Raw genomic sequence first — 11693 nt, 5'->3', positions numbered from 1 at the left:
ATATCATATACCCTCTATCAATAATGATGGGCAATAGATCTCTTGAACTTATTTTTTGTAACTTAAATTTTGTATGCTTTAACAAACATTCTTTTCAATTCTCTAGCCTCTTGTTTTAGTTACTTTCTCATCACTGAGACACAATACCTGAACCCCACAATTTAAAGAAAGAAAATTTTATTTTGGCTCATAGTTTATACAGGTTTAAGTTCATAAGGTAGCACAGAAGATGGGCATGGCAGAGGAGAAACAGTTCATGCATGGCAGTGGGGGGTGGGGGCAGAGAGTGATCAAAGGAGGAGGGAGATAGACCCTTCCAGGCCTTGTCCCCTGTAACTCACCACTCCAACCAGGCTTCACCTCTCATCACATTTAGTTTATCCACTAAGGAGTATCATGCCCCCATGACCCAATCACCTCCCCAAAGCCCCACTTATGAGCCCATGAGACTTCAGGGGGACATCTAGATATAAACAATTACATTCTGCCCCCGCTCCTCTCAAGACAAATTAGCATCCCTTTATGCAAAATGCATTTAGTCCATCTCCAAGAGTTGCCAAAATCCCGATAGTTTCAACCTTGAAGTCCAAATCCAAAATCTTCTCTGAAATTTAAAACAAATGCTTAGCTGTGAGCCCCTATAAATTTCTTTCTTTCTTTTTTTTTTTTTTTTTTGAGACAGGGTCTTGCTCTGTAGTTCAGGCAGGCCTTGAACTCACTGTGTAGCCCAGGGAAGCTTTGAACTCATGGAGATCCTCCTCTCTTGGCCTCCCAAGTGATGAGGTCACAGGCATGCACCACCATGTCCAGCAGCCCCTGTAAAATTGAAACAAAGTTGAACACTCCTGACATACAAAGGCAGAGGGTAAACATTTCCATTCCAAAAGGGAAAAACGGGGATAGAAAGGAATGAGACCAAAGTGAGATCAAAATCAGTAGGGCAAACATTAAAACCCCTAGTTCCATGTCCAACACCTGGGGCAAGTAGTGAGATATGAACTCCAAAGGGCTTGGGCAGCCCTGCCCTCACAGCACTACTTGTAGTTGTAGCCTTCATGCCTTCTTGGTCTTGCTCACTCCATGTGGCTTTCCTCAGATGTTCCACATTCTCAGCTTTTTCAACATCCTGGAGTTTCCATTTCACTTTCGGCTTCACACTCACAGCTTCTCACACTGCCCTCTCAGGAGCACACTGCCTGACTTCCCAGGTCTTATTCTGAAATCTGAGTGGAAGCATTTCTGACTCCACAACTCTTGCACTCTGCATATCCCTAAAATTAGCACCACATGGAAGACGCCAGGTCTGCCAACAGCTGGGCCCCAGTAACCAGGTGCCTTTTTGTCATGGCTATAGGGGTTGAGTGCCTGGATGGCTGAGCACCGAGGACTGAATCCTGAAAAACCAATTCCCTAGGGAGTTGCCATTCTGCAGCATGGTGCCCTGTGGCTCTCTTCTCAAGCAGTCTTCCTGGGAAGGCTGGGTCTTTACTGGTTCCTCATATTTCCTCAAGACATTTTTTTCTACTGGTTCATCTTTGGCTTCTTTTTAATGCTAATCTTTTCAGCAACCAATCTCCTCCCAGATTCCAAGTCACAATGTTACAGGAGCTTCCTTTCTGGTGAAAATCAAAACTTTTTTTAAGTCATTCAGCTGTGCCTTTTGGTCTGTGATTCTCAAGGAATAATTGGCTAAAAGCCCCCAACAGCAGCCATGCCAATGCCTCAACACTGGACTGACTTGAAATGTCTTCCTCCAGATTAGTCAGCCACCTTTAATCCCAGTCTCCCACAGTCTTAGGACACCAGCAAAATGTAGACAAAATTTCCACCACAGCATAACAAACAAATGGCCCGGAGGCCAACTGCCAATAGAGTCCTTGTTCTCAACCAAAACTTTCTGAGCCTGGTCTTTTCAAACCGCTGATTGATTGATTGATTGATTGACTTTATGTTTGAAACAGGGATCTCAATATGCAGTTCAGACTGGCCTTGAACTCACTGTGTAACCTAGGCTTGCCTCAGACCTGCAGTGATCCTCATGTCTCAGCCTCCAAAGTGCTGGGATTACAGGTGTGCACCACTATGCCCAGCCCAACTGCTTTTTTATCAGCATTCTGGTCTCCTGAGTGCCAACCGGAATCTCCCATCAAGCCAAGCTGATAGCATTCCAGGGTTTTATTTCTCTAGCAAGCATCTCCAAACCTCTCCAAACTCCTCTCACGAACCAGTTCTAAAGGCTTCTGAACCACATAGTCAGGTAGTCAAAGCAACAACCCTCTTCTCTGGTACCAGAATCTGTCTTAATTGCTTCCTCATCACTAAGACACAACACCCAACACCCAAAACTGAAAGGAGGAAAGATTTATTTTGGCTCACAGTTTGTAGAGGTCTCAGTCCATAGTCAGCTGGCTCCCAGGCAGGGTGGTGTGGCAGAGAGGGGTGTGAAGAAACAGCTCATGGTGTGGTGGTGGGGGAGCAGAGAAAGATCAAGGCAGAAGGGAGGGAGATATGCCCTTCCAGGCCACGCCCAGAGTGACTAATCCACTGATGAGTATCACACACCCCACCATCCAATCACCTCCCAAAAGCCCCGCTTATGAAAGTGTGAGGCTTTGGAGGGACATCCAGATAGAAACAATAACACCTCTGATAATCATTTCGTTCTTTCTGTAAGTTTGACCTTTTGAGATTCTACATGTAACTGTCAGGTACAGTGGTACATACCTCTGGCCAAAGCACTTGGGAGGCTGAGGCAAGAGCCCAGAAAATGATGATCAGTCTCAACAACATAGTGAGATCCCTTCTCAATCAATCAATCAATCAATCAATCCTCCATAGAACTGAGATCATACTAGCCAGGTGTGGTGGCACACACCTGTATTCCCAGCACTTGGGAGGGTGTTACAAGTTCAAGGCCAGCCTGGGCTGCATACTGAGTTCAAGAGCAACCTCAATTGTGTATGAGACCCTGCCTCCAAAAAAAAAAAGGAGACATACAATATTACATAATATCCTCCAGTGCTCAGCAGCACATATACATAATATCCTCCAGGTTTACTCATGTTGTTGCAAACAACAGGATTTCCATTTTTTTAAAAGCTGAATAAAATTTCATGATGTATATATACCACATTTTCTTTATCGCTTTCTCTGCTGGTGAACGCTTACACTGACTCCACGCCTTTGCTGTTGTGAATGAGAGTTCACTGTAGCTCTTTGGCATACTGATGTCATCACTTTTGGATAGATACTTAGTATTCAGATTGCTGGATCATGTGGTAATTTTATTTTTAATTTTTTGCAGAACCTTCAAACTGCATTCCATAATGGTTATGCTTTACATTCCCATCAACAGATTTGTGATGTTTCCTTTTCTACATCTTTGCCAGCACTTCACTTTTGTCTTTTTGATAAGAGCCATTCTAACAGGTACCGAGTAGTTTCAATTTGCCTTTTTCTAATGATGAGTGATTTTGAGTATTTTTCCATATACCTGTTGGCTGTTGCTTTCCTTTTGTGTGTCTGCGTGTGTGTTTTACTGGGGACAACCCTGGGTCTTCACACCACTGAGCTACACCTCACCCCCCACCCCACCCCTTTGGTTTTTGAGACAGGGTCTTGCTAAGTCACTAAATTGCTCAGGCTGGGTTCAAACTCATGATCCTCCTGTGTCAACCTCCAAGGGTTGGTACCTCCAAAAGGATGTACCACTGCCCCATTTGCCTATTTTAAAATCAGCTTATTTTCTTATTGAGTTTTTTGAGTTTCTTATATATTATGGAGATAAGCTTCTTATCAGATTGAGATTGGTTTTCAAATATTTTTTCTCATTCCTTAAATTACCTCTACACTCTGTTGATTGTTTTCCCATGGCTGAGCAGAAGGTTTTTAGTTTTATGTAATCCCATTTGTTGACAATTTTTGCTTTTGTTGCCTCTGCTTTTGTATCCTTATCCAAAAAAATTATTGCCCAGACCAATGTAATTGTGCTTTTCCCTTATCTATTCTAATAGTTTTATAGTTTTGGATCTTTTTTTTTTGGTACCGGGGATTGAACTTGGGTCCTTGCGCATGCTGGGTGCGGCAGAACCACTGAGCTTAATCCTCAGCCTATAGTTTTGGATCTAAATTTAAGTCTTTAATCCACTTTGAGCTGACTTTTGTGTATAGTAGGAGATAAGGGTCTAATTTCATTCTTCTGTGTGTGAATATCCAGTGTTCCAACATCATTTATTGAAGAGACTATCCTTTCCCCATTGTGTGTTCTTGGCACCTTTGTCAAAAACCAATTGACTATAAATGTGGATTTATTTCTGTGATCTCTATTCTATTCCATTGGTCTATGTGCTAGAGTTTTAAATAATTAACAGAAGAAGGAATATGTTTTTTTTGTTTTTGTTTTTTGGTACTGTGGATTAAACCCAGGGCCCATTCTTGCATGCCTTCTACCACTGAGCTGCACCCCCTGCCCCCAAAAGAGCATGTTTTTATATATGTATTTAACTCACAGAACTAAGTCCTCTTGGTGCCTTTTATCTTATTTACTGTAACTGTAGATCTACAAATTTTAAAATGTTTACTACTTTGCCTTTTATAGAAAAAGCTTTCTGACACCTGAGTTATGCTGTCTGTTCCTTTGATTTAATTTATAGAAGATACGTTCTACTTCTGAGAGGGCACTGTTTCAGCTTGTAACTAGCCTACACAAATTGGTATTTATAAAGAACCAATTATTTATAAATTAATTTTCATTTCATCATTTTCAGCAATTACACTTTTTCCCTATAGATTATCATGGAAGAAATGATAAAAAACTTCATAAAATTAGCATAAACCTCAAAATGAGGGCTCCCTAGGACTGCACTTTTTGATAGAAAACTATTAATCTCTTTAATAAATTACGTGTACACAGCTTTTTGAAAAGGTAGCCTTTTGCAATGAATGTTTATATAGATATCTTTAAGTTTTTTAGGCCATCTTTTAAATTGCCATCTTTCCCCCCAAAACTATAAGTTTATGACTCTTAGAGTAAACCACAGAGTGTTTACTGACTTTGTTATTGTCAAGCACCTCAAAGATAAGGAAAAAGAATTTTCAAAATGGACATATTTCCGGCAAAATGCCAAAAAATTCAAAGCAGAGTCAGTTTTATAACTTGATTTTCTAACTAGTTGCTTTTATCTATTTGTTTTTATATTCTCAAAAGTTCATCACTATATATCCTAAATATCTGTGAAACTGTTTCTTTTAATGCTTCTCTCGTCATAGCTGGTGCCTTTTTTCTTGAGGCACGTTCAAGTACCTTGTCGAACAGTAGTGAAGTATCTCAATCCCACTTATTTTAAAGCTCCACATTTTACTGAGTGTAATCTCATCCCTTTTGATCTGCCTTTTCGCCAAGAACATCATTCCCCAGGAGATCCAAGTTCCTCTAGTTGTGTTCTTTGTGTTGTTTCTAGTTCTTGTAGTCTTTTTCAAAGGAGAGAGAGCTCCCTTTCATGTTGTTCCTCCAGGATATGAAGAAAGAAGCATAGTTCCATCCCCAGAACCATGGCCGATGACTGAAAGCTAGTAGGATAGATAGATGCTGTTGGAGCTATGTTAGGAACTAAAATTAGACTTCAAAATTCATTATGTCTTTTCTGTATATCCTTTAGTTTTCTCTGAAGGCTTATATATTCTTCAAATGAACCATTTTGTCTATTTAACACCTGATTCTCTGTTTCTAATTCTGCTTTCTTTACCTCTACTTTTTCTTTCAGTCTCTTCACTTTGTTTTCATGAAGACATTTTCTCTTTTTCTGGGCAGTTGGAGCTCATTGTATTCTCTCTTTAGCTTGATAATACTTTTCTTCTATGTCTGTGATACATTCATGAAGCTGTGCTTTTCTTCTGACCACTGTATGTGTTTTTCTTCCGTGTCTTCTCAATTTCTAATTGTACTTTTTCAGCATGGCTTCTTACATTATAGCCTTCTTCCTTTAGTCGCACCACCATTTCCTTCAGCATTTAGTTTCAATTCAGCAGTTCATTCTCAGACTGGGTCAGTGAGGTCACTTGGATCTGCAAACTACTGATTTGTGGTTTCAGATCAAAATTTTCATTTTTTTTTCTTTCTCTGCATTTTCAGTATTCACCATTTGTTGTTGAAATTTTAACCTAATACTCTGAAGTTTCTTTCTGGTCAACTCTTCTGTGATCTGTGAAGCCTGCGATTTCTCTTCATGCTGATCCTTTTCATGCCTCCAAACATCATGCTCTACTTTCATTTTCTCTAAATCTGCTAATCTGTTCTCAAGTTCTAGTTTTTCATCTTGTAACACCCAAGCTTTTGATAACCTTCTTCCTTGGCAGCATGTACTTTACTTATCAACTCATGATCTTTTTCCATTAAGACCATTTTTCTGGAGAGAAGCTGAGCCGGTCCCAACACCCAGAAGGAAGCTCCACCGCCACCATGCCATCCCAAGCTCCTAGGGCAGAGAAGGTGAGCCAGTCCCAGCACCCGGAAGGAAGCTCCCCTGCCACCATCCCGAGCTCCTAGGGCAGAGAAGGTGAGCCGCATGGGCACCAGAAGCACTCACCCACTGTGGAAATGAGAAGACATGTAAACAAGCCTCAAAAACAGACTTCTGGATCACCTACAGCAACCCCAAAGGGAAACAAGATGGAACAATCTGATATTCAACCACCTGAACTTTCTGAACTGGCAACAAAAGAGGATCTGGGAAAAATGAAATCAGAAATAATTACTCAGATAACAGCAAAGATTTTGCTCATGGTGCGTGACATGATTAATAAATATAGAGAGGACACAGAGAAAAAAATAGAGGCTCTGTGGAACATGATGGAATCCCAACATAGGAAACAAATGGAATCCATAAAACAGATGCAAATAGATTTCCAGGAGATTAAAAACTCCATCAAAAGTCTGCACAGCAGAATGAACCAATGTGAGGATAGAATTTCACATATAGAAGATAAGATTGCAAACAGTGAGGAGGAAAAGAAAAATTGCTTTAAAATTGTAAGGGAACACGAGAAATCAATCCAGCAGCTGCTTGAAGATGCAAAGAAGAATAACATAACACTGATTGGAGTCAATGAAGAAACAGGAGAGTGCAGATGGCATAAAAAAAGTGTTCACAGAAGTGATGGCAGAAAACTTGCCAAGCAGGGGAAAAGAACTTGACATACAGATAAGTGAGGCGTATAGGACTCCAAATAGCCTTGATCAAAATAAATCTACACCTAGGCATATAATAGTTAGGATTCCAGAAATCCAACAGAAGAACAAAATTCTACAAGCAGTGAGAGAAAAGAAACAAGTCACATACAAAGGAAAGCCCATCAGAATCACAGCAGACTTCTCAATGCAAACCTTCAAGGCAAGAAGAGCTTGGAGTGATGTATTTCAAGCCCTAAAGGAAAACAGCCTCCAACCCAGATTGTTGTACCCTGCAAAACTATCTTTCAAAATTGATGGAGAAATAAGATACTTTCATGATAAACAGCACCTCAGGAACTTCATGAATATCAAACCTGCACTCCAAAAGATTTTAGACAATACCCTAGGAAAAGACAATGAGGATCACAACCCCAGGAAACCCAGCAGAATGAATCCATTGGGTGTGACAAATTAAATGCAAAGGGGGAGAATCCAACAAAAAGAAAAAGTCATGACAAGGCTTTTAAAACTTTTAACTTCATCTCCCTAATGAGTGTATAATTCAATCTTGTTATTGTACTGATTAATATTTTTCTGATTCTAGAGTTGCACACCTTTCCATGTGCTATACTGGCTATTTATCATCTTCTTATGTCTACTTTTTAATTGTGTTGTCTATTAATGAGCTCTAAGAATTCTTTATATATTCTGGTCATAGATTATATGCATTGTAAATATGGTCTGTTTAAGGACTACTTTTCATTTTAATGATGTCATTTACAGTTCTAAATTTTGATGGAATCTCATTGATCAATTGTTTTCTTTTATACATCATGTTTTTTGTATCCTAGGTAGTTCTTGCCTACCCTGAATTCATAAACATTTTCCCTTATAATTTCTTCTTAAAATTTTATACTTTTAGGCTTTCTTATTTAGGTTCATAGATCCCTTCAAGTTATTTTCATGTATGGAACTAAGGGGTTGAGGTTAATTTTTTATATATGGATACCACGTGTTCTAGTGCCATTTGCTGAAAACACTATCTCTTCCTCGGCTCTTGAATTTATATTCTACAAAATGCTCATGTTAAATAATCTTTCAAAACTCAGTGGACCATATATGTGTGGTTCTATTTCTAGATTCTCTGTTTTATTCCAATGATCTATATGTCTTTCCTTACACCAACACTGTCTTGATTACTGTAGCTTTAGAAGAAGTCTTAAAATTAGGTACTAAACATCTTCCAACACTGTTGTGTTTTTTTTTTTAACTTTTCTAGGTCCTTTGTACTCCTACATAACTTTTAAATTTCAATATCCAGTTCTTCATTGATAGCAAGTATACACAGACCTGAATTTTTATATATAACTTGTGTTTTCTAATCCTGCTAAATTCAAATACAAGTTCTAGGGGCTCCTAGAGATTTCTTAGTATTTTCTCTGCAGATGATCATTTCATCTACATATAAAGATTTTGCTTCTACCTTGCCAATCCTATCCTAATTGTGTCATTTTATTTCCAGACTATTTTGATGGGGCCTAGGTTTCAAAGTTTAATGGACAGATAAAGAGTAAGCATATCTGCCCTTGTTCCCCACCTTAAGGAGAAAGCATTGTATCTTCTCCATTCATATAAGGTGTTCTCGCTGAAAGTATGGAGTACATGTCTTTAATCTGTTGAGAAGGTTCTGTTCTACTTCTAGTCTCCTGATAGCTTTTACCATGAACAGCTGTAGAATTTAGTCCAATACTTTTTCTCCAACTAGTGACAGGATCATATGGCTTTTTCCTTTCCTCTGTTAAAATGATGACTTTTGGAGGTGGATCTTCCAATGCTAAACCAACACTGCCATCCCTATAACAAAACCACTTTCTACATACTGCCAGATCTGACTTCTAATAGTTTGTTTTGTTAAACAAATTTCTATCTATGTTCATACTTTTTTCTTCTCTTATCTTTATCCAGTTTTAGGATTAGCACAATGTTGAGTTCCTAAAATGAGGGGAGAAGTGTTCCTTCTTTTTTCTGCTTTAATTGTTTGATATAATTTATCAGTTAAAATGTATATGAGCCTGCTGTTGTCATATAGGTAGGTTTTCAAGCTAGGAATATACTTTCTTTAATAGGTGCTATTCAAATTTTATATTTCCTCCAGAGTTAGTTTCATTAATTTGTCTTCCAAGTTACTTCTTAGAAGTTGTCAAATTTATTTCAAAACAGAGTTTTGTAATATATTTTCTATATCCTTTTAAATTCTGTAAAATCTGTAGTAATGTCTCCTAGATCTTGATACTGTAATTTAAAAATGTATAATTGATATTGTGTAACAGCAAGAAAAGGTCTAAAGGAGCAGGGGAAGTGGGAGGGGTAGGGGAAAGGAAAAAAGGGAAAAGAAAAAATATGAGAAAAGGGAAAAAATGGAAACAAAGTCTTTGCAAATAGGGAAGGGTGGAGGGGGTGAAGGGAGGGTAAGGGAAGGGGAAAAAAATAAGAACCAAGATACTCATGTAAAGGTACAAGATCCCAATGATGAATGTAACTGTATTGTATACCTAAAATGTACCAATAAACTTAATGGGAAAAAAGAGCATTTTTCTGATGTTGAATAGCTGATTTGAGAATTTCATTGTCTGATTGTAACTCATCCAGTTCACTTTGAATTGTATTTCTTTCTCTTTCTAGTTTGCTCTTAGCTCTTGCTGCCTCCAGTTTGATGTCTGTTATTTCTAGTTTGTTTAAGTGTTTAAGCTCTTTACTTGACTGGCCATTGTATTTATTTCTCGGTCAACTTTATGCAATTTAACTGATTAAAGAAGTATTTTTTCCATTGCTTGATTGTAGGTCTTTTTCCAAGCATTCAGCCTGCAGTTTGGCTGACTGTTTTTCAGTCTCCAGGGATCTGACTGTAGCCTGCATCTCAGCCAGCTGCTGAACCTGTATTCTTCAGAAATTTTCTACTTGAGGACCAGAATTCTCTTTGTCATCCCTTAATTCTGCTGCTTCTGCCTCTAAGCCTTTTAATTTCTGACTCAAATGGGCTTTTCCTCGAAGAAGTTGCTCCACTTGCGTGTTGTGTCTCGTGGGACCCACACTAAGCAGCTGGTTATATAGTTTTTTATCTTTCTCCAGTCTTCCAACCTCTGATTCATATTTCATTTTTTCTTCTTCTAAAATATGTGTAAATTCTTCTTTCTGGTGTTCAAATTCAGACTTAAGAAATATATACTGACAGCAAAGCTTATTATCTCTAAACTTTTCTACTTCATTCAGATTCCAAAAATGCTCTCACACTGGAGTTTCTAACTCTTGTTGTACCGGGGCTCTTAACAATTCCAATTTTTGCAGAGTTAATATCTGCAGTTTCATGTCTTCTAAGTCTTTAGTTTTCCCTACTATTAAACTACTAAAGTAGTTTTCCCTACTTTAGTTTCCCCCTCTTAGCTCTTTGACCAGCATCTGGAATTTTTCCTGATTAGTTTGTTTTTCATTTCACAGGCACATCAGTTCATTTTGTGACTTTATGTACTCATCCTCCAATCCTGTGTGTTCCACTTTTAGAGTCTGATAATTGCTTTTATGATGTTCACATCATAACTTTTCATCAATTAGCATTTTTTAAAACTCAGATTCAGAACATAGTCCACTGTCTCCACGAGGTGGAAAAATCATAGGAAAAGTATCCATAATGGTAAGGGAGCTGAAAAACGTGTGTTAGTTACTTTTCTCTTGTTCCTGAAACAAAATACTCAACACCTAAAGGTAAAGAAGAAAGGTTTATTTTGGCTCACAGTTTGTAGAGGTTTCAGTCCATAATCAGCTGGCTCCAAGGCAAGGTGGCACATGGCAGAGGGGCAACAGTTCATGGCACCGGAAGACAGCAAAAGCAACAAGAGAGCTTACCAGTGTCTTTCTGCCCCTTTTATCTTATTCAGACTATTTAGGATGGGTAACAGTCAAGCCCTTAATCCTAGTGCCCTCAGGCCTAGCTCCACCAAGAATCAATCACACACTCTAGATTCAACCACCTCTGAAAGAGCATGAGGCTTTAGGGGAACATCTATACACAAGCCATAACATTCCACTCCTGGCCCCCTAAAGACTCATGCATATCCTTTTATGCAAAAAAGCATTTAGTCCATTTCCAAGAGTTGCCAAAATCCTAACAGTTTCAGCATTGCTGAAAAGTCCATCCAAAGTCTCCTCTGAGATTTAAGGCAAACTCTTAGCTGCAAGCCCCTGTACAAATGAAGAGAAAGTTACACATTTCCAATATTCGATGGCACAAGATGGACATTTTCATTCCAAGAGCTACAAATGGGGATACAAAGGAATGGGACCAAAGCAAATCCAAAACCCAGCAGGGCAAACATTAAATCTCATAGTTCCACTTCCAGCATCCCCATCCAGCAATCTGTGCCAAGATGTGAACTCCAAAGGACTTCGATGGCTCTGCCCCTATGGAACTGCAGGTGGTTGTCACTGCCATGGCTTCTCTCTTGGGCCAGCTCTGCTCCTTCCTTGTAGT

General features: G+C 38.9%; 1 pseudogene; it reads right to left on the bottom strand.

The window, feature by feature from the left end:
- Positions 1-5405: 5405 nt before the first annotated feature.
- Positions 5406-10861, bottom strand: LOC101724269 (centrosomal protein of 83 kDa-like; annotated as a pseudogene).
- Between the last annotated feature and the right edge of the window lie 832 nt (positions 10862-11693).

The sequence above is a fragment of the Heterocephalus glaber genome, unplaced genomic scaffold, assembly GCF_053883595.1.
Source record: "Heterocephalus glaber isolate CG9 unplaced genomic scaffold, H.glaber_assembly_v1.0 deba00001733, whole genome shotgun sequence".
Taxonomy (NCBI): domain Eukaryota; kingdom Metazoa; phylum Chordata; class Mammalia; order Rodentia; family Bathyergidae; genus Heterocephalus; species Heterocephalus glaber.
The sequence above is the reverse complement of the archived record's forward strand: the minus strand, read 5'-3'. Positions and strand labels throughout refer to the sequence as shown.